This window comes from Gavialis gangeticus, unplaced genomic scaffold (genome assembly GCF_001723915.1).
Source record: "Gavialis gangeticus isolate Ggan-Ray unplaced genomic scaffold, GavGan_comp1, whole genome shotgun sequence".
NCBI classification, from domain to species: Eukaryota; Metazoa; Chordata; order Crocodylia; family Gavialidae; genus Gavialis; species Gavialis gangeticus.
Genome location: NW_017729002.1, coordinates 12,886,854 through 12,910,526, shown reverse-complemented (window position 1 = coordinate 12,910,526; position 23,673 = coordinate 12,886,854). Strand labels below are relative to the sequence as shown.

The following is a 23,673-nucleotide window of genomic DNA, read 5'->3' as shown; positions in this document are numbered from 1 at the left end:
TTTTTTTTTTTTTTTTTTTTTTTTGACCTGATGTTCTAAGGATTTCCTTTTAGTACATATGAACATCTCCTTTTGACAGACAGTGTAAATTAAAAGATATGGCTAGGCAAAGGAAACTGGAATCCAAATATGCCCCCTGGGTTTTCATTTACAGTTAGGAGCTACAGACACAATTACTGCTGACAGAAATTCAGAGGCCAGTGGCAGAGTGCATGTGGCAGTAGACTCATGCCAAGCAGTAATTGGGCAGATTATTTTTAATCAGAGCATATCCTACAGCCCAAACATTAGAAATCTCTTGTAAGGCTGACAGGAAATTAAACTGAGACCAAACAAAAAGCCTCCAAATAGGAGTAATATTGTTAGAAGTCTAATGATGGCAACGCTTACTGCTTTCTGTGTTTGTCTGTTCTTTAAAGGGAAGGACTTTTTAACTTACAGCAACAGATAACGTTGTCTAATTGAAATTTAGAAGTGAATTAAAATGAAAAGCAACAGACTAGATTCACTTATATTTTGGGGAAGGTACAAAGTATCAGGTTTGGGAATCAGGGTTAGAGCTCAGTGTTTGTGTTTATCTGTATTCATTTATATTTTTGCTCTGGGCTTTTTATAATGCCTAAGGGAGCCACTTATGTGGCCAAAATAATTCAAAGTCTGGGTTTCTCATGGAATTTCAAAGTACCAGCAACTATTCACAAAGTCCTAAATGGCCTAGAGCTATCATCCTCACTGACCCTGCAAGTACAATTTATGCTTGTTTGGAATGTCTCTGCTGATTGTCTCAGGGGAGGACAGGCCAGGCCATTCTCAGTAGCTTGCCCATACCTCTTGCTTCTACCAGAAATTCACCTAGACCCATGCCTTCCCCACCTTTGAGAAAACTTCGTAAGACTAACTGACTGACATAAACTTTTCCATGAGCACTGAGCAGTATTTCTTCTAGTCTTCTCTCAAAGTCCTCCCTCTTCTGCATCTGAAGAAATTACTGTTATGGGTTGGAAGGAAGTGGTAGTAGGGGGTTATTATACACAGGAACTGATCGGAGAGGTGGCCACTATTTAAGTTATCTTCAATGCGCCCAGATACTTTAGGGCTGAATCCAATCAAATGCATGTGATTATAGGGTGCCCATGGAGAGGAACTGCAAAACAGGAGTGCACTGTTGGTAGTTTTCTCTTCATATACCAGGGATGTCAAATATTTGCCTTGCAGAGCCCCCAGTGCTGCCTCTGACTCTGAGCTGACTCACAGCACATGTAGCGCCCAGGACATGTACTGCATGTGGCACCTGCTCCAGAATCTGTGCTACATATTACCTGTCCCCGCTTGTCCTATCTATTATGTGGCTAATATGCGAGTTATTTGTGATTACATCGAGTGTTCAACTGAGCAGTAATTAAAGCATAGTTTACAAAGTATCTGTAATTCAGCTTTGGTTCATGTGAAGTTTTTAAGTGTAGAAGTGCACTGTGTACTTACTTATGTGCAATAGTTATTCATTATCTACTAGTGCAACAGCATTGAATCACCTTTTTCACATGGTAGCTTTAAATCTGCATTGCAGAAGTAGTCATTAGCTAAATTTTATTATAGTTATAGTTGTTGACTCAAAAGTATAGTATTTCCATATTTCCCTTGGAAGATGGACATGTGTTTGCAGACTGTTGGGAGACTGGGGAAGAATACTTGCACATACCTCTTCATTGTGGTAGAGACCACGACTGAAGGAGAACTTCAGTCTTGCTAATGTATTGGGTAGGGAACAAGAGAAGTGATCACCATTTCATAGGACACTCAGACTTTCCCATAAGTTCTCTGGGCACCTGTGTGCAGGTAGAAAATAGGACTGTGGATTCATACCTATTTTAAAATGCAATTATGCCAGCAAACATTTGAGGAATTGTCTACTACTTGTCTTTGTTGACAGATCATATATAAATATGTTTACCACTAGTCTGTATAATGTAACTATTTTAACAGTTTTCACTGAAAGAAAATAAAAGAAAGGAAAACATTATAAAGCTAAGTAAATGGACTAGCAGTTACTGATTAAGTGATATCCCCAAGTTGATCACTTAAAGAGTAATTGTTTTGACAGTTCCCTGTGCATTTGTTCTGACTTAATATAGCAGTATGTTGTAATGTACAATAGTATATTCTTTATTTGTGCTCAAGGCATATAGTATTTATTCGTGTGTAAGTTATCAGGGTTTGTTTAGTCACTTGAGCTTTTAGACTAGAGGATAAAATGGAAGTATTAGCAGTTTGTGGATGTAATGTTTGTTGTTCATTTGTCTTTCTCACGTGAATTGAAGGTAAATTACAGTTCACATAAATATGTATAAGATACTACTCTAGCAAAGGGAAATCCATGTAATACTGGAAGATAATCATTTTGGCCTAAGACTCCCAGTGACAGATACAAGAACTGTTGGCTTTGATTTTGGAAAAGTACACTGATTTCATGGTTGCAGTTTTGAGACATGTGAATAAGAAGTCTTAACTATCAGTTGTATTTTTGTTGCATCAGGATGGGCACCAGTTAGAAGGCAACTTGCGCTCTCAGCAGAACCACTGGCGTGAGAGCAGCACCAGCTGCAAGCACTGAACTGAATGGGTACAGAGCTGAGTCGGCCCCAAAAGAAGGGCCCCACCTTGTATAGTCAGCCCAGTTGACTCTGTAGCCAATCAGCTCAGTGCTTACAGCTGGTACTGCTCTGGAACCAGGTGGCCTTGTTGAAAAGGGCAGATTGCTTTCTAACAGCACCCAAACATGGAAGCCATCAAAAACAGTAAGCCTTGGGGAAAATGTAGCTTGGCTCCTTGAAAAACATTACACCTTTTGGATTATTAGGAGCTCTGGTCATTTATCCTGCCCTGCACTCATAGCTCCAGAAGTTTTTTCTTTTTGCTGTCTGTCAAATTCTGAGATCTTCTTGAATTTGTCTTACAGTGTATCTAATAAATACAGTACTGATGGGCTAATGACTACACTTATTTTTTTGTTTAATATTGTATGTGTTTTCATCTTACATTAGTTTGGGGTAGCTGTGACTGAACTTTCATCTACAGAATTTTGGTCTAGTTAAGAATTAAGCAAATTTGTAATGAGAAAGAAAAGCATCATTTGGGATAGACATGCAATACATTTAACACATGGGATTTTGAAAGGCTGGGGCACAAATATCTATAACTAAGCAAACCCTTATTTGATATCTAGATATGAAATGGCCTTAGCCCTCAAGTATCAATCTATATACAGTATATTCCTTTTATTTCTAAAAGCGTTGTTTTCAGGAAACTCGTACTACAGCTTGCATATGGAAATCCAAAACAGAAATGAGCCACCCTTTTGTTTTGAGCTGTGATTATTACCACTACTAGAGTTTAATGACTAATTCAGTAAAATATTGTAAGATGTCTATCAACAAAAAAGGTGGCACAGCATAGAATGTCACTCTGTTTTAATGCACAGCTATGTACACATATGTTATGTTCCAGATATTGCTTATAACCAAACCTTTTCTCTTTGTTTGCAAGTAGTAATTTTCCTTTCACAATAGTTCTTCAAGTTTACCACTGAAAAGTGTGTGTGTGTTGGGGGGGGGGGGGATTTAAAATGTTTACATAAAACTCACATCTGTAGGTTAAAAATTATAACAACGGTTTGAACTGTCAAAATGCTTGAGTTACAGCTCTGCAATTACCATTCAGGAATTATACAGTGACTAAATAGGTCATGAAGCTAACCTACATTGTAGGCTTGTAGTAAATGCAAGGACACCTGCTGGTTTTTCTTCTACTTTCTATAATGCAAATCCATTACATAACCACACAAAAACAGTTGTCAGTATAGGTGTTTAGTCCACAATCATACTTTTCATTTGTGTTCTGTAATGCACCTGAATAAGTTAATTAAGTTAGATTGGGAATGGGTTAACCAGTTCTAGCGAGCACCTGCATGTGTTCTGAGTGCAGCCCCAGGACTGGGAAAGCCCACCTGCTTGAGCCAGCCTCAGGGCTGTGCTCTCCCTATTTCCAGACCCTGACCAGTATATTTTTAGCCCCTGGACAACACCCTGCTGAGACCCATCATCTCCCCCTTTTGCAGGTCCAGCAGCACTTATGATCCATCAACCTAACTCGCCTCACTAATTCTGCCTACTCCTCTCCCCATTCCAAATTATTTATGCAGGGTTCCACACACAGCTTCTGGCACTGGCAACCAGCTGTACACATGGCTTCCAGACTATGATCATGTGGTTTAAAGTAAACAGCTTGATTGTAGACCAAGTGTGGCAAATGTTTGTACATACCCTTATTACAAGGTGAAGCTTAGCTTCACTATCAGGTAACAAAGGGTACCTCTACATGTGCAAGTAGCACATAAAAATAAACTCTGGCATAGTTCGCACCAGATTTTATTGCTCATTGGCACAGTGTTTACATGTGCACCTGAGACCACAGCATGCTGAGCCAGGTTGGAGTAGCCCCAGTTGGCAGAGGGCCTGGAGGGTCAGCATGCCAGCCTGGGGTTGCTCTGCCCCAGCTCAACTTGTTGCATAGGGGCTGGCTAGGGCACAAGGGTGCTACAGTGTGGAGCTAGCCAGCGGGCAGCCCTGCATTGTAGCACTCTCATGCCCCAGCCAGCCCTGGTCAGTCTACATGTACATTTTGGCACATGTTAATACTCTGCTGTAGGATTGTACTTGTCCTGGACAGTACTATCCTACAGTGGAGTTAGTTAATTTACTGCACCCTAATATGGATGCACGTGTAGATAGTGACACTTGGCTGTGGAGCTAATTAGTCAGCTCTATAGTAAAGCACATGTGTTGATGCACCCACTGAGACCATAAAAAGGTAACGTGCTTATTTGCATATTATATAATAATCCCTCTCTCCCAGCTTTCTTGCTCTTTGTATCTTTAGACCAAAGAAAGCCATGTAATAACGTTTAGGAAACTGAGCCAATCTCCCAGTGTGGGAAAAATGTGTTAAAATAGAAGCAAAATCTCAAGTGAATCTCTCCATTTAAAAACATGTTTTTTTTTTCCTTAGGAAACCGCACAGAAGACCCATGCAAGTGGTGCCTACAGTTTTCATGAGAGGAGCCTTCTTTCTGTAAGTGCAAATGTGTGTTTTCCCTGTATTTGTGTTTCTCAGTTAGATTTGGACTAAAAACTCAGATGTGTAGTCATAAGGAATCAGAGTAGATGATGTACTTAATAACTGATTCTTGTTAATAGTGTATCTTAAGATACAGAACATAAGTACAAGGAATAGATGACATTCAGTCTTTAATAAATAGCGAAAATATGTGCAAGTGTCATGCGTTAATGAATTATCTTTTCCATTTCTGGCCACAGGTTCAACCTAAATTTATTCTTCCTGTTTTTTTTTTCATTTTGCATGCTTGGGTAATGTCACAGTACTGTATTTCTTCTACCTCTGGCAAAAAAAAAAATCTTCTACCCCTGGCTGAGGCTACAAAGCATAAAAACATGCCTTTGCATACATTTTTCCCCTAAGCAATTTAGGAATAATTCATTTTGCTTTCATTGTTAAAATGAGTATATAATGCCAATATAAGGAATACAGTAAATTAAACTGATGACTTTTAGATATGTATAAAGGTTTTCTGGTGTTGATTAAATGTTTTATTTGTTGAATTATCAAAATTAGCTGAAATTATTAAAATTATCTGAATTTATTAAAATTAGCTGAAATAATTAGACACTGACCTGGAAGTTCTCTCTTGCACACAATTGGTTATTTTCATGTTTTGAATTCATTTTTTTTCTTCCTGAAATATTTCATCTTAGCTTTAACATAAAAAATAATTGTGCTCAGTGAACCATATCTGTTGAAAATTGTTTATTAGGAAGGAATTTATTGTATTTTACTGGTAAATAATAAATGCTTATACAAGTCACAGGAAAACTAATTTAAGGAACTAATTCAGGGCAGATTGTATTGTATTTTGTTTGGGTTTTTTTACAATTATTTCACTACCTAATCCTCTACTGGAAAACACAGTGTAACTGCCTGACATTTTTTATTGGGTAACTTATGTCGATTGTTATGTTCAGCAGGAGTGGCTTCATACTGGAGGCCACAAGTCATTCTGTACTGAGGTGAATGAATGGAAATGGTTTTCTACTTTCACTTGGTTTATGTAGTAAATAAAGGAAAAGTTGCACATATGGAGAGCAGAATGAATCCTTTTTTAGCTTTCAGATAGATCAGTATTCGTAGCTGAGTGCACCCCAATTCTCCTACATTTTGTATCTTTTAAGGGGTTAGGCATGTAGACCTTGTTAGAAGTAAAAGGAGTTTCAAGCCTAATTCCCTTATACACCGTGTGGAAAATTTCATTCTTAATGTCTTTGAAGTAAGATTTCAATATTTCAGAAAAACTGCATGACTTAGTGGATAAAAAAATGACCATTCATCTTGAAGATAGGTTTGTATCAATCCTGTAGTGCTAAATGTGCATGTTGCTTTTAGCTTTCAGCTTTTCTTCTGTCATGATCAGTATTTTCTATCACAGTACAACCTCACAGCTCTTAGCAGGATTTGACACATTTGACAGCTTCTGCTAGAAAATTCTGGTAAAAATCTAAGGAAGAGGCTGAAGTTTCTAACCTTTGGGAGATAATGGTCCCCGAGATAATTAGCAGTATGTTGTGAGGAAGCTGACATTAATTTGTCTATGAATATAATACTTTAGTATCTACAGATGCATTCTCAGGAAAAAAATATTAATCCCTTTTCAGCAAACTAACACAGAGATTACAGCAGATGACAATAAAAAGAAAAAAATGTTCATTTGGAATTTTGGGAAGGTTTAATTATGCCAAATCTCTGTGTGCCTAATTGGTATTATTATTTTCCCTGGTGATCATAACCTAACTGGCACAATGAATATCAATCAACTGCTAGGGCTAAGGGGTCATATTTTTACCAAGCTGAGATTGAAGTCCAGCATGTTGCCTGGTAACAGAGTATGTAGATGAGTTGGCTCTTAAGTACACCATATGGCTGGGCGTTGTGCCCTATTCACCCATGACATGGTATACACATGTAGTACATTACCGATTATAAAATGGTTTATCCCATTCCTTATTTAGAATCAGATCTTGATACAAAAGTACAAGTCAAAAGCAAAGTTGTTCACATATCTGGAATAACTTGTTATAACATGCATTTGTGCTCTAAAGATTAAAAGAATGGGGATTATGACGCTAGTGTGGCTTGTTTTTCACACTTCTTACAGAAGCTCTTTCCATTAAACTTTTAAGTTACAGATTTTTTGTAGTCTTTTTGTCTACTTTATTTTGACAAGTAAATATAAATTATACAATTCAAGTATCATGAAATATCTGTTTTAAAGTCCTAAATCTACCAAACTGATTAATCTAAATGAAAACATGGAAATTTTTACTTTTTAGGCTTTTTTTTATCACTGTCACTGTTACCGTAGTGCTCCCAAATAGTTGGCCTATTGTTCTAAGTAGTAAGCAGGACAATAAGGGACATTTGAAAAAGCTGACAAATTAAAATAATGATGAGAGACTAAGTATTACCATCCCCATTTTACAGATAGGAAACTGAACCTTATAGTCTAGGGACCCATAAACCACTTTAAGTGATCAGAAACAGGTTTAAACCTGTAACAGAACATAAATTTAGTACACATAAACTGGTTTCAAAATGGCCATCCTGGTTTAAGATAAACCTGGATGAATATAGTATCAGACTTAATTGATTTAGGTTTACAGAACTTCAACCCCAGATCCCCACCCAACTAAAGTTATGTGACAGTCCCTCAGCATCCCAGGATGCTTTGCAGCCCTGGGATGTTCTATCTGCTCCAGCAGAGCAGGACTGGCTTAGCTGTCACAGGGCTGAGGCAGTAAAGCCTCTGCTCCCTAGCCTGCTTCCTGCCTGGGCCTGTCAGCCCATCAGGAGGGGGCAGGGGAACCAGCCCCCAGCCTCCATAGCCCAGGTCTGCACAACCCAGGTAGGAAAGCCCCCCAGCAGTGGGTGTTTTTCATCCACCCACAGCCTGGGGGAGCTGGGCTTGAATCACCCTAGCCCCACCCCATAATAGGCTTGCAGCCTCTCTGAGAGGCAGGGGGGAAGGGGGAAGAACATACCCTTGGCCCAGCATCAGCCTCCTCCCTGCCAGCAAGGGTCTGCATGGGAGACCCCATGGGGGGTTTGCCCAGCCCACAGCCCAGAGAGCATGGCTAAGAAAGCCCCAGTAGCGCTCAGCCCCCAGCTTCTCTGAGAGTCAGGCCAGGGGAGACTACACCCTGGCCTTACACCATCCTCCCCAGCAGGGGTCTGCATGAGTGCTCCTATGGGGGGGTTTCCCCTCAGCCCAGTAAGCTGGTCTAGGAAAACAAACCTGACTCCTCCCCAGCTGGAAGCCTCCCTGAGAGCCTGGAGGGCAAAGAATCTCTGGCTTAGTGCCACCCCCACCAGTTGAGGTTTGATTGGGGAGCCCTCACAGGGAGGCTTCTCCCTGCCTCCTGCAGCCCAGAAAGCTAGGCTGGGAAAGCCTCAGTCTTGCCCCCTTGTTGGCCTGGCCTGCTGGGCTATGAGGAGTGGAAAAGCTCCCCTGCAGGGATTCCCCATTAAGACCCCTGCTGAGGGGGCCAGTGCTGAACTGGGGGTGCATTCCCCCATGCAGGGGCTGATACCTGGCTGGGTGTGCTTCCCTCCACACACCCTGGCATCCCAGAGAGATTCTGGTGGTGTGGGGAAGAGGCCCCAGCCCACTTGCTGGGCTGCAGGTGGGGAAAAGTCCCCTGCCAGAGCTCTCTGACACAATCTCAGCAGGGCTTCCCCTCCCCCTGCAGTGTTCAGACCTCTGCAAGGGAGTCAGGGATGTGTTCTCATCCCCTCACCCCATCCCCACTCCAAACCTCTTGGAGAGGTGGGTGGTAGGCAGGGGGTAGGGCTGGGAGAGATTGGCTGCTGGCTTTTCCCCTCCCTGTGGCTGACATCATGGGGTGGGGTGGTGGTGTCCAACGGCCAATCAGATGTCCATTGCCACCACTTGGGTTTGGCAAGCTTCAGCATTGTCTAGTATGGAGGAGGCACACAGGGGCACCCCCAGGCTCCAGACCTGGGCCTGTGCAGGTTTCTGCTTGCTTTGGCCATTGAAACACTGAATATCAGTTCAGTTTGTTATCAGTTCAATCTTCACAGCTTAGAAAAACCTGCAAAGATTTAATTGATTCTGCTTTGGGCTTTTTGAACCTCTGTACTTAGCCAAAGAGATTAAAGTGATCTGGTCGCAGCAGTTCAGGGTGTCTTGCTATGGCTCCAGAGATATGACCTCGAGGCTCACTTTGAATTTTTACCAAAGATTACCCCCACTTAACCCAGCTATAAAAAAAAAAAATGCCCACTGGTAATCCAGCTGGTGAATTGAAGAAATTGAAGAGGTGCTTAACCTCTGGCCTGTTGGCCAGATCTGACCCACAGAGCTATGTCACAGACTTTGAGGTACTAGGTGGTTCCAGAATTGTGCCCTGGAACTTAGACAATGCAGTTATGAAAGAAGGGCTAGATGGTTGTTGTACGGCAATGGGAAAGGGGATTTGGCCAGTGGTGGCCTCTGGGCAACTGAGATCATGAGCAAACTTGCATTTTAAAGGGGGTTGAAGTGCTTCTACCCATTATGATCTTTATGTAATGTCTGTATCATCCTGTAGTGTTACAAGTTAGGGAAATTGTCTGAAACTTGAATGAGGTATGACTATTACAAGATCATGCAGACAAAACAGTTGTATATCGGTATCCTTTTATACCCATGATATTTTTACATTTGTGTAAGTAAAGCAACTGGTGTTCCAGCTCACAAGGGTTGGATTATGAACAATAGTGTAGGGGTTGTTGCGTAGCTGCAGTAGCTGACCCCAGTTTTGATATCTCAGTTGTTGCCCTCAACCCAACTCCTCCACTGTCCACTGTTCATTCACCTAAACCAATTTGTCTTATGTGAGTGATGTGAATTTTACCCCCAAATAGTTCAACAAATCTTGAATGGAACAAGTATCAGTTGCCATAAATACCACAGAAACTGCAGGAGGCTCTTAGTTATTTTTCTAGGTGTTTATAAGTATGGAAATGTGACAGTAAACTTATATTTCTATATAACATGATTAACATTCTTCTAGAGAGAGAAAATCTAGGGGTGTGCGAACCAGTCACTGATTCAATTTGGAAAAGATTAGTCCTGATTCGGAGGACAAATCACCAAATTGAATCAGGAGATTAAAAAAACCCCTCTGAATTGATTCGGAAAAGATTCGGTGATTCAGAAGGCAGTCTTGCATGGAAACAGAAACTAAGAAGGGGGAAAGACTGATACGTGTAGCTGGCCAGTGACTGTGACCTTTCCCTGAATCCCCTTCCAATCACAGCACTCTGGGGGAGAGACTTAGAAACAGCACATAAGCCTCTGTCTTCAGCATTTCTGTCCCTTTTGTGAGCTGTTTTTGCCTGAGAACTAGGAAATCCCCCTGTTACAGGCTACCATCCCTGGTGTTGTCATCCTGCTGTGCCTTAAAACATGCACAAAGTCACACATCACAAGTTTTGCTTTGAACAGTTTGGGGTGCAGTTTCCCAGAAATCCCTATACCTATCTCCTTGAAACTTGGCAGGCCTCATGCCCGCAGAAGGGGCTCTTTTTGTCCAAATCTGCCAAATAATGGCAAAGTTATATGTATTTCAATGATTCCCCATTATAGTCTATGGTTGAATCTTCAAATCTGTCTGAATCAGTGTTGAATCTTCCAAAGCCAATTCAGCTGAAACAATTTGGGACTGTGATCCAAATCTCTGAATCAAATCACTGTCCTCTGAATCAGCCCAATCCGAATTGAATACTTCCCTACTTGCACAGGCCTAATTAAAATCTATACATTTGTTACCATTATCATAGTTTCTTTATTTTCAGATTGTATTGTATCATGTATTTTTGATAAAACATGCTATAGTTAAATGGTTTAACTGGTGTATTATTATATGTATAGGCCTTTGTAGGATAAAGATTCTTAAAGTATAATAGTTACGAGATTGATGATCAATCCTTTCATATTGAAATGCATATTATAAAATATAAATAGTCATTAGAAGCAAAAAAAAGAAACATGATCATTGTTTATCATTAAGTTAAATGTAAGGTAAGTAGAAAATATGTACATTTAATTTGGGTAATGTAAAGTCTACACATACAGATAGTTAAGCATTCATGGAAATTAGCACATATTCATGCTATTATCTGATGTGTTGAAAGTGGAAAGGTGCTCTCTCAGTGCAGTACATGAGGTGTTTATTTTCACCCCTTTCTCCCAAATCTCTGTAAGACCTATAAAGTTTATATTGTGGATGATCTCCCATGACTTCCTTGTTTCCACCCTTTATGGTGACCAAGCCCTCATGGAGCACGGATTACACATGCAGCTGTCCTGTCTGTCTGTCCAAATCTTGCCTTCAACTTTTCTGCACCAAACCTATGTTGTGTCATTTCTTCCTTTTCCTACGTATAAGGCGTGTACATCAGGATCTGGGAGAACATCTTTTCACCAGAGCACCCCAAGGAAAAACAAGGACCAGCAGTCATAAACTCCTCCAAGACCATTTTAGGCTAGACATAAGGAAAAATTTCTTTACTGTCCGAGCCCCCAGGACCTGGAATAGACTCCCTCTAGAAGTGGTGCAGGCACCTACTCTGAACTCATTCAAGAAGTGTTTGGATGCTTATCTTGCTGGGATCCTTTGACCCAGCTGACTTCCTGCCCCTGGGGCAGGTGGCTGGACTTGATGGTCTTTGAGGTCCCTTCCAGCCCTAACGTCAATGAAATCTACCCTGCCAAAGGCCCTCTAAACTTATGCAAGGGGAGCATAATATTCCTCTTATAGTATCATTTTCCTATATAAACAGACAAGAAACTATTATTGCAATAAAGATATTTATGTATGTATAGCATATGTAACACAACAAAATGTTTCATATTCAACTAACATCTAGGCCACTTTTTCCTGTTGCAAAGAGTTTACAAAAGAGTGCATAAAGGACTTGGGTTGGGAAAGATCTTGGGACTTGCACTGAAGAATCGTAAGAACTTTGATAGGAAGGAATGATGGCATTTTTTCTAGCAGAAAACCAACCTAATAATCTCATTTCAGGAACTTTGATTAGGGCCATCTGCCTTTGGCATCAGTTACACAAGCTACAAAGAAAAAATGTAGATGTTTATTATTATTTATTCATCTCTACAGTTATGTATTTTCAGATCCTCCTGATGATGATATCAAGATACCAAACTGTATTTTGTTAAACTTGTAGCTGCATTAAATTCTAACCAATATCCTTGAATTATTATGAATAAAATAAGTCTTAAGCTTGCTAGTTAAATAACATAAATGAAGCAGTAAGTTTCTGCTTCATTACCTCATCTTAGCTGTAATGTAGAAACGCTTAGAAATTTTAGCATCTGCTTCATTGTCATATTATTCATTGTTGTTCTGAGACATCTTCAAGTACCTATAGCAGTTGTTGCAGGGGAGTGCATTAGCATCCAAATTCAGGAAAGCACTTCAGTTCATGCCATATTCTAAGTCTTAGAATAATCTCATCAATGGTAAAGGGGTTTCTTAACTAGGAAAAGGTAGTTACATTGCACCATGGTGCAGAGTAATTGTATTATCTCTATTTTGAGGTCATTGAACTGCAGTGTAAGCCATTGCTTATTTCTTCAGTGAGATGACACAATATTTAAGACAAGGACATACTTATGTGCTTTTTGAATGATGGCTTAAATAAATAACTTTGGCAGTGTATTTCAAGGCAGCATTTCATGTCTCCATTTCATGTCTTACAGAAGGAGGACAATGATGGGATCACTCGTTTGAAGTTTTTCTTCATAAAAGTTTGTTCACTGACATGAAAAGGAATTATTTATATCAGGCTTACCTGAAGTAGGTTTTTTAACTATACAAATGGGCCGCAACTATTATTATGAAAAAATAACATTCACATAATAAAATATCCCCATGATGATGTGATTGTAATAACAGAGACTTGGTGGGATAGTTCACATGACTGGAGCACTGTCAAGGATAAGTATAAACTGTGCACGAAAGACAGGCAGGGAAGAAGAAAATGAGGACTGTATATAAATGAACTGTATGATTGCTCAGAGCTCCAATATGAAATTGGAGATAGGCCTGTTGAAAGTCTTCTAGATGAGGGTCAGAGGGGAGAGCTACAAAAGTGATGTTCTGGGAGATGTCTATTATAGACCACCAGACCAGGAGTATGTGGTAGATGAGGCTTTCTTCTAACAGCTAGCAGAAGTTTCCTGATTGCTGGCTCTGGTTCTCATGGGGGACTTCAATCACCCTGACATTTGCTGGGAGGACAATGCAGCAGTGTGGAGGCAATAGAGAACATTTTTGGAAAGTGTTGGGGGCCACTTCCTGGTGCAAGTGCTGGAAAGGATCAGGGAAAGTATGGGTCCTTTACTAAATGAGAGAGGCAACCTAGTGACAGAGGATGCAGAAAAAGCTGAAATGCTTAATGCCTTTTTCACCTCAGTCTTCACAGACAAGGTTGACTCCAAGACTACTGTACCTGGCAGCACAGTCCGGGGAGGAGGCAAGCAGCCAACTGTGACAGGGTAGGGATTATTTAGAAAAGCTGGATGTGTAAAAGTCCATAGGGCAAGACAGGATGCACCCAAGGATGCTGGGGGAGTTAGCCAATGTTACTGCAGCTCTGCTGGCTATCACCTTACTATGAGTAACTCTATGAATAACTGTATCTTTGATAAACCTTCTAAAGCTTTCGTCTCTATAATGAACAGTAAAAAAATGTTTTGGAAATCCATTAGAAGTAAGACATATTGAATATGGATTAGTTTAAGCAATAGAGCCAAATGTATATTACAATAAGTAAAAGCCTGCTTCCTGGTATCTGTGATAGACCATTCCTTTATAAATAAGGTCATGTGGAAAACATTGTTTTTACCTGATGGTTCATAAAATATTCATGTATTTGGGAATGTTTTAGTATGTGCCTGAGCATTGACATATAGTCATTAAAAAGTAAAGAGCATTGTTTCTTGCTGGGTACTCAATCATAGAACATTTTTTGTCAACAATATGATGTCATCCTGGTATTATCCCTGTGAAAAGGAATATAGCTTTCTTCTGACAGCATGTTAACACCTTAAGATGCCTTTGCAAACATTGCTATAATCAACCCTATACATCTGATGTCAGACAGCATCATTATCCCCACCCAGATCTCTAGTGCCAGTCTAATACTTTCACAATGAGGCCACCCTTTTTCTCTGTTTGTTTTTAAACAAAATATCTTAGTTATTGATTTTTACGTTTAAAAAATGAAATCCAATATATAATTACACAGTCTGATAAGAAATTGAAAATGATTTTCAAAGTCAGGCAGTCTATATGGTATCAAAAAAGTACTAACAGCAGAAGCTGTTAGCTGTTAACTAATTGAAGCTGTGTTGTCCTCAGTGAGATCTTTTAGTCTTAATGGGTCAGGGGCTGAGGGCAAACATTTCACAAAGAGCCTTGTTACACATTGAGTTTGGGTGGCTCAGGGAGCTCTTAACCCCTGAATTGTCCACACAAGGGGTGTAAACTAGTTTTAATTATCCTTTTAGATTCTTAAATTTATGCCATTCCAGGGCAGGTTTATCTCAAATCCATATTAAACAGTTCATGTTCCACAAATGTGTGGCCACTCCCCAGAGGTAAGCGTCCCAGGATGCAATGTCCACTCCCCCCATCCAGCTGTTCTGTGTAGACAAACTTTTTACCCCCCTGAACTCTACTGCCTGGTGGGGCAGGTACTGATAACAAGCCAATTCCCCCTCCTGCCCCCAAGGTGTGTGATGTAGCCAAGCAGATTGCAGGTTCACAAACTAGTCCAGGAGGGAGGGCCAGGTGGGCAGCAAGGTAGGAAGCCTGATTAGGGTCTTTGTGACCTAGGACTTCCCTGAGACTCCTTGTGCACTGGGACTTCCCTTCCCTCTCTGCCCCAATCCCAATTCCAATTTATTAAAACATAAGGTTTCCTTTATTTAATTTACTCTTTATTTCTTTTAAATTCTTTTTCACTTCTTTTTATTTCATCCTTTAGTGGCTTCAGTGGATAACTTCCTTCATTTCACCACCTAGCCCCCAGCCACCATTCCCACTTCACCTCCCATTTCCCCACCCAGTCCCCATCATTAAACTCTCCTCCTTCTGGCCTCATGCTCCTGCCCCCAGCAACTCATCTCTCCAGCCCACTCTCCTAGAGCAGCGATAGAAGCCTGTCCTGGCAACCCTCTAATGGCAACTCATGGCTGTAGCTCCTAGTCAGAGAAGGTTTTTTAGCCTGAACATGTGACAGCTCTAAACTCAAGCTAACACTAACATTGATCAACATTTGAGAATCTTAAAGTATAATGTGAACAATCCCTTAGATACAGCCACTTAGCATTTTTTCTAGAGACCCACAGCCTTTTGATTTTTAAAGCAATTGTAATAATACTGTGCAACAATAATCTTTATTTTGGGGTGCACTTGCACAACAAAATGAAGGTGTGATTATAACATAAATTTGTTTTATTTATGCACTGAAGCTTATGTGGTGGCACAAGCTTTAGTGCCTGCCAACAACCAGAGTGAGTACCAAAAGCCCCTTCGAGTGTTTGCACTCTGGTTGTCCATGCTGCTATGTCCTCATTGCTATTGTTATCTGTGCTACCTATATTAATCAAGCATATATATGGTATCATATTATTCTACCCTTGTTTTTTCCATGTAGACATACCCTTACACTAGACATACATTACCCTTATCATGAACATAGCAAGTATGTTTAGTATTCACTAAACTTAAGTAATGTATTAGTCTAAAAAACTAGGTGAGGCAGCAATGTAGATATAAAGGAAGGAGGCTCATGATCACCTGCAGTGTGTAAGAAGAATTTCAGAAATCAGATACACTATAGCGTGTCATAAAAGTTATGGAGGTTCAGTCCTTGGTTCCTAGTGTCCAGCTAGCTTATAAATTCTTGTTCACAAGCCTGCCTTTTAGAAGTATTTGATAGATTTCTCCTGAGCACAAAGATAGTGAGGTCAGAAATGGAGTGGTTATTCTGCAAAAAATATGCTCCTGCTGATGTAGGTGTGGCTCTGTTCTTTATACTTTTTAACTAATTTGATAGGGCTGAGTTCTATTCACATGAAAGATTCCTGCACTTCCTAGAAGCAGTTAATTAGCAACATGCCCACTGAAAACTCTTACTAACTTCAAGACGCATCAAAAACTGCATAATCAATATCACTTTATATTTAGAAAACACAGTATCCTATGTGAATTAAATGAGATGACAATAGATTAATACAGCTTCAGAGGATTTGATGGAAAATCAAAGCAAGGAAAAACTGAGAAACCAAGGAAAAACATCAGTTAGTGTGAGGCACTGAATATTTCTTTTCAGACACCCTGACCGGCTCAGTTTTGAATGCCATTGAGTCAAACTCAGTTCAGACTATGATCTGCATAGGTTATTTCCTTTAGAAAGTGAACTGTAGCTTTCAGAATTATTTCTGACTTCAGAGTTTTTCAGAAGTTCACCAACAGCTATAGAATGGCCTCATACTTCTGGCAACATCTGTTATGTTTTAGTGATTCAGAATATTTTCAACCTGGACATAAATCTGTATCCTTTACAGGATCAGTGTACATTTGCAGTTATTAATGCATTAATAAAAAGGATGTCTGTGGCCATGACTTACCTAAGTCATTACATACTATTCATATAAAGCAGTTTCACAAAGATATTAAGAGCAGTGTTCTCCCTTATGTATGAGCAGGACACAAAACTTGCTGCACTATCCCTTAAACAGATGGCATGCTAACTGATTTAACTGCTCTCTCAAGAAGCAATTGGTCAAGTGCTTGTTAAGTGAGGGAGATCTCTGGGACTAGCCTTCTGGTTCATCCAACTAGCATATACTGTATTTCAGCTTGGATATATACTTTTTTGTTTGGTTCAGAATCAAGATGACCATTTATCTGTGCACCTGCTGCTTTTCTTCTTACTTCTCTGTTAAGTTCTTACATGCTTCACTGAACCCCCAGAGGAACAAAGCTTTATAAGTAAATCTGAAGAACAAAAAAGTCAGTATGATAAAAACATTTGATTTTTTTTTCCCCTCTCATATCAGAAAGGGGGTTCTTGGACAGATAAATGACCCAGTGAAATAACTGCCAAAAGATTGCTTTTTAATCCTCCTCAAATCATGCTCTGATGAGGAGCAAATTGCTAAGTTACATCACTCTCAAATCTGCATAGGTCATATGCTTTTTTGCAAGTTCTATATTTACAACACGTTAACGTATTTCCACAAGCTTTGTGGGTTTGCATTTGTAACATAGGTGATGACCTTTGCCACTCTGGCCCTGTGACCCCCCTCCCCCCCACCCCACATAGGGAGTCTTATCTAGAGAGCGTGTTTCAAAACTTTTATATTTTCTGTTCTCCTCAATCTTAAACCACAGGCAATAAGGTCTGCTTTGTCTGAGGATCCTCTGTGTTTTGAGACAAACTGCCTTAACAACCTCATCACTCGTGGTACTATAGCCAGCTGTAAAGAAACCACAGATAGCTGCAGGACAGAGACAATTATCACAGATGCTGTGTTAATAATGAGGATCAGAACTACCAAAAAAAATGGTTGAAGGTAAATAAAACCTAAGCAAACAAAGTAGCAATAATCAGTTTCATTGGGTAGGCTGCTTATAAGGCAGGGAATATTAAAGTATGGGCTGTATGTCTTCTATCAATTTGCTTGGAATAATTTTATTCTAGCCAACTGATAGTGATGGACAGTCTAAGTACACCACCTTAAATAAATGCAAAAATCTAAACATCTGGTTCACAGATGATACCTTTTATTAGACCAACTAAGACATTCCAAAAAAAATGTTTAAACCTTAAATAAACACTCAGAAGGCTTCTTCTTTTAAAGAATCAACCAAATCTCTAATTATTGAAGCTATTAAGAATATAATACTCAAGGACCACAGTAGGAAAATATAGGTTTATAAGCAGTAAGTCTGACTAAGTAATGTGATATACATTTATTCAATTGCTAATGAAGAGAGATACAGTTCTGTCATATACTGGATATTAAACCATTATAAAACTTGTATTTGAATAACTTTTGTCAATATTATTATACATGTACCTTATTTTGTAGGCTTGTGTGAATACGGAAATATTCCATTTGGATTTGGATTTAGTTGATTTGGAGGACAGTAATTCGATTTGGTGATTCAAATCACTGTCCCCATTCAATTCAGCCAAATCAGAATCAGAGATTCGGCACTGATTCAGCGCTGATTCAGAGATTTGAATTGGCCGGTTCTCCTGTGGCTCCTTCAGCTGTGCCTACCTTTCTCTGGGCAGAGGGAGCTGTGGGAAAAGCCATGGCTGCCCTGCCTGGCCCCACCCTCCATCTGGACCAGCCTCCTGGCACTTTAAAAAAAACTAATAGAAAAAGCCCCATACGGCACCCTGCCAAGCCATGCTGGACCTGTGCAATGCGACAGATGTTGCATGGGTACCAAGTGGGGGGTGGGGAATCCCCACTGCCCCGTGCTGTTGCATGGGTGCCAGGTGGGGTGGTGATCCCCACTGCCCCCCACTGCCACACGCTGTGCAAAGGCACTCTACCACAAGCCCTCAGAGGCCCTGATCACTGCTGCTGCAACTGGTGAGTGCGGGGCTTTATTTTATTTATTTGTATGTTTATTTTTTAAGTGCCAGAAGGCTGGGGCCTGGCAGGGGATGGGGCTGGACAGGGTAGCCATGGGGCGTTCTCCTGTGGCTCCCTCTGCCTGGGGAGAGGCAGGCACAGCTGGAGGAGCCACGGGAGAACCTGCAGCTTCCCAGCTGTGCCTGCCTCCCCGGCTGATCTGAATTGCCAAATCTCTCTGAATCTTTTCCAAATTGATTCGGAGGCTTTGGATTTGATTTGGACCTTTTAATGGGTCTCCTGATTCGATTCAGATTTGGAGATTCAGCTGCCAAATTGGGCCAAATTTCCTCCAAATCGAATCGGTGACCGAAGCTTTGCACAGCCCTATTATTTTGCACCACAGGTAGACTGACAGCAAGCTCTTAAGACAGTAAGCATGAGAATTTTTAAGCTATTTACCTTATGACCATGTTAACAAAATTTCTGTTTCATCTCACGTACAGTTTAATGAAAAACAGCAGCATTTCATCATTTTGAGGAGGCATTTATATGTATGTGCTTTTATCAGCAATTGCCCTGATACTGGAACTGCTTAGCAATAGTAGATATTGCTATAATTTATAAATTACATCTTAAGTGACGTGCATGCAACAATACTGTTTTAAATAATTTGTATTTAAGTTTGCTGTGTTTTCAGCTTCTGATGTTAGTTAATAGCTTCTATTTAGCAATCTATTTTAAAGTAGAACGCATTTTAGGTTAGTCCAAGGCATATTAAGACAGTTCTTTCTCACCCAGTTCTGTGTCTCTACTAAGTTCTAATCAGTGCTTAAAATATTCTGAAAAAATGGGAGTCTACCATTAGGCCCATAAGCGATGCCTAAGTGCTGACAGGGGTAGGGGACACAACTCAGTGCTGCTCCCAGAGTGGTGGGGGGCACAACTCTGCACTGCTGCTGCTGGGGTCTACCCAGTAGGGGAGTGTGAAATGGGCCATATTAGATTCAGATTCAGATTTGGCCCGAATTGAGGATAATGATTCGATTCAGCCAAAGCTGAATCGGAAGATTCGATGCTGATTCAGAGAATCAGCGATTTGGCCATGGACAGAGCTTTAAATATTTTTTCTACATACCTTGAGGTATCAGGTGCAGCTTGTGAATACTGATGGTGGGGTAGATGGAGCATCCCACAGGAGTGCGGGGGGAGCTCCCTGCATGCTCATCGGCAAACCTGGAAGTGGACCTGAAGTACTTCTGGTCCACTTCTGGGTCCACCACCGAGCATGCTGGGTCCTCCCCCCCATGTCCCCCAGCTCAGTGATCGGCCATGAGTGGACCCTGGGTGCCCCCCCAGACTCAGGAGGTACCAGTCACCCCCCACGCTCTTGTGGGATGCTCCAGCCACCCCATCATCTCAACATTCACAAGCCACCTGGTACCTTGAGGTACGTAAAAAAAAAACATTTAAAGCTGTGCCTATGTCCAAATCATCAAATCTTTCTGAATCTCTCCAAATTGATTCAGAAGGTTTGGATTTGAGTCAGAGAGATTAAAGGGTCTCCTGATTTGATTCGAATTCAGAGATTCAGCCACTGAATTGAGCCAAATCTCTGCCAAATCGAATCAGCTACTGAAGCTTCGCATAGCCCTACCAGCCAGTATTGGGTCCAGCCAGGCTGCAACCCTATGCCCTGCCACTGGTGCAGAGATTGTGCTACTTCTGCCAGGCCCTGGTTCTGGCTACGGGGCCCATGGCCCCCTATTTAGGCCCTTACTCTGCATACTCTTATATCATGCCTGTCTCCTTGAGTCAATTCTGCCTTTCAGAGCTCCATCAATTTTGCCCCTACATCAGTTCTTCCCTCACCTTATCTTCTTTGTGAGAATAAAAATAATTTGTGGAATTCAAGATGATTATAATATATGAATAAGGAAATCTAAGCACAGAATTCCGAAGTTATAGTAGTCAGAGGCTTTAGAAAATATGTTTATTGAATTATGAAGGAAGACATTAATTTAGAATATTTCTTTCGAGGTTCTGCTTATGAAACAGCACAGCACACTTTTAGTGTAAATTTATTCTGCTGCTTCAAATTTCTACTAATATCTAAGACTTAAAAAACTTAATTAACCGTATGTGAATGCTTGGCAAAAACATGGCCATTAAAAATAAATATGCATCACTGTAAATTTCCAGTTAGTTTTGGAGCATTTTTTTTAAACTGTCTTTGAAAACGTCTCATTTGTTTTCCATAAATCATGAATGCAGAATACTGCTTTACTCTATGACAATGAAGGTTCAAATGTCTTTTTTCCTTTTCACAGTATACTGGCATCTCAAACATCCTTTTAAAGCTCTGCTGCTATTTTTTTAGTTCTTGCTCTGTTTATGATATTGAACTGTAGGTTTCCCACTTCAGTCAACCTAACATTAGCACCTGGCGGGAGAGAGGGAAGGATAAGTTGGGGGAGAGAAATCTTTGTATTCATATTGATTTGAAAAGCAGATGGCTTTTGGAGTTCTATTCATATTTTTCAGACCCACACAGTGTTCACATCTTCTTTGACAACTTCTATTTCAGTAAATATTTAGCAAATCAGCTTATGTGTAAGACCTCTTGATATCAAAGGATTTCTCTAGTGACACTTTAATCATGTATACATCTCCAGCAGATGTTCTTTATCGTTTTACAGTTCCTCCTACTGAATAAATATTCTGGGTAGAAAAACAATTTAGAGTTACTATAAGCATTTTGCTGTGTCATGTCAGCTTAGCAGTTTTGTGTTCCAAATCTTAAATATATCTTAAATTAATATATAATTAATTTTAAACTATGTTTGAAGCAGGGAAAAACAACTTAAACATTCCTTCTTTACTGTGATGGTTTTGGTAGATATTTTTTTCCTTTTAGGACCCAATGAGAGAATGAAGTTTAGAGTACAAATTAAAAAACATTGCAGTTAACCATTGATGTACAGGTACAGACATTATACATTTTTACTGGTATAAGTGATCGTAAACCAGTCTATACACACAGCAGAGCACAAGTTAGGCACACATAGACTGGTTTAAAAATGGCAGACCCTGGTCTAAGGTTTGCACCCTGCACCAAAGGGTGAATGTGTGTTCTGTTTGCTACCAATCTACGGTACCTGCCTTACAGAAAACCACATAACTTAGATTGATTCTGGCTTGGGCTTTTTGAATGTCTGTACCTAGCCTGTCATACAAGAGTGAAGTTCATGATGAGAGGCGTTTTTTTTAATTATAAATCAATTTCAACTGGAGTTTCCAGTTAAAGTTGCATTATAGTAAGATTCTACACTAGTAAATATATTTAAAAATTTATTATTCTTGTTCTGTTTTCCTTACCAGCTGCAACCACCAGTTTTGTTCTCTTACCAGTTTCACACTAATGGCATCAAACTCTTAATGAATAGTAAGAAAGATACTGGAGCAGACTTGGTGCGGCTGAAACTGCCTGGCAGAGTAAGGTTTAATGGTGTTATAGAAGTCTACCTAGACTGTATTTTTTCATTTATTTAGAAACCTTGGTAAAAATGCAGTAACTGCAAATCCTTTTTTAAAAGTTAAATAGTTTATGTCCCATGATTCTTTATGATTAAATCAGAGATGTACATAGACAAAGTAACACTGATATGCCATTCATCAATACCTGAAATTCCATCAGTATCTCAAACTGTAGAGAAAGAGAAGTTTTTATTTCAAGGGGAAAAGCTATCTTTAAGCAAACAAGCACCACTTCTCAAATATCTGTATGTGACAGGCTCCAGACTTTCCCTTGCCTTTTTTGCGCGCTGGCACGGGTGTGTGTGTTTTTGTGTTTTCTTAATCTCAGCTGTCCCAGAGAGTGTCTCTTGAGGGAGACATCAAGAGAGAGATTTCTAAGTAATTGAAATCCTCATTCCTCTCAGAGAACTTGAGCTTTTCCCACAAGGAATATCTGTCAGTGTCCACAGACACTAGCTTGAAGGTGTGAGGCACTCACAAGGGTCCTTTCCCAGAAGAAGGGCAGTGGTCAAGGTTTGAGTGCAGAATACATTTGTAACTATTCATAGCTCAGGAAAAGTGAAGTGCTGTTAGCCTGCAGCTACCCATTCTGAACAAAGCAGCCAAGACAAGAGAGAGTCCAGCAAACATAGCCTGTTTGTATGTATGTGTAAGGCTTCCTTTTTTGTAGACTGAGTTTCTAAGAATCCCAAATCATTCAGAAATACATTTTCTTTCCTATAAGCAACATATTTATTAGATGGAATCGGCCAAAATGACAATTAGCCTCAATCCTGTCATTGAGAGCTTGGACTTTTTTTTGAAAGCAATGGAGAACTCCAGAAGTGTTAAGGCAATCTCCCAGAGCAGAAATTTAGGAGAAATTTTCTATCTGACGTTCATAATTTCCCTTCATAAAGCAAGACTTTTAGGGAGTTTCAAATGCACTTGGTCTGTGGAAGAGAGAGAGTAGGTCAGCTTTTAATAGCCAACACACAAGGTTACATAAATCAATTAAAACTGGGAGCCTTACCATCTTTTTAGATGCTTAGCATCCAGAGCTCCAACTGAAGGCAGTGACAATTCTGGAAACCCAGGCAAAGTTAAGCTCCCTCAATTTAAGCACGGCTTATTTGGGCATACAATCATGTGGGAGCAATATTGTTCCTGGAATTGAATATTTCTATAATTTTTTAACCCAAACAGAAAACTCAAGTATAGCTCAAATTGTTTTCATTGACATTTACAAAAAGTGACTACAGAATTAGTAGTATATCTGTATGTCAGCTAAGGTATGGTACTGAAAGTGGGCTTTGATTAAAAAAAAAAAAAAAAAAAAAAAA

At 40.0% G+C, this 23,673-nt stretch overlaps 1 protein-coding gene across 1 annotated transcript in view; it reads left to right on the top strand.

The window, feature by feature from the left end:
* RBFOX1 (RNA binding protein, fox-1 homolog 1) overlaps positions 1–23,673 on the top strand; it is a 2,526,522-nt gene that overhangs the window by 719,043 nt on the left and 1,783,806 nt on the right. The window contains exon 2 of the mRNA XM_019507488.1: positions 5,065–5,127. The gene's annotated coding sequence lies outside the window, so the exon portion shown is untranslated. The remainder of the gene's footprint in view (positions 1–5,064; positions 5,128–23,673) is intronic.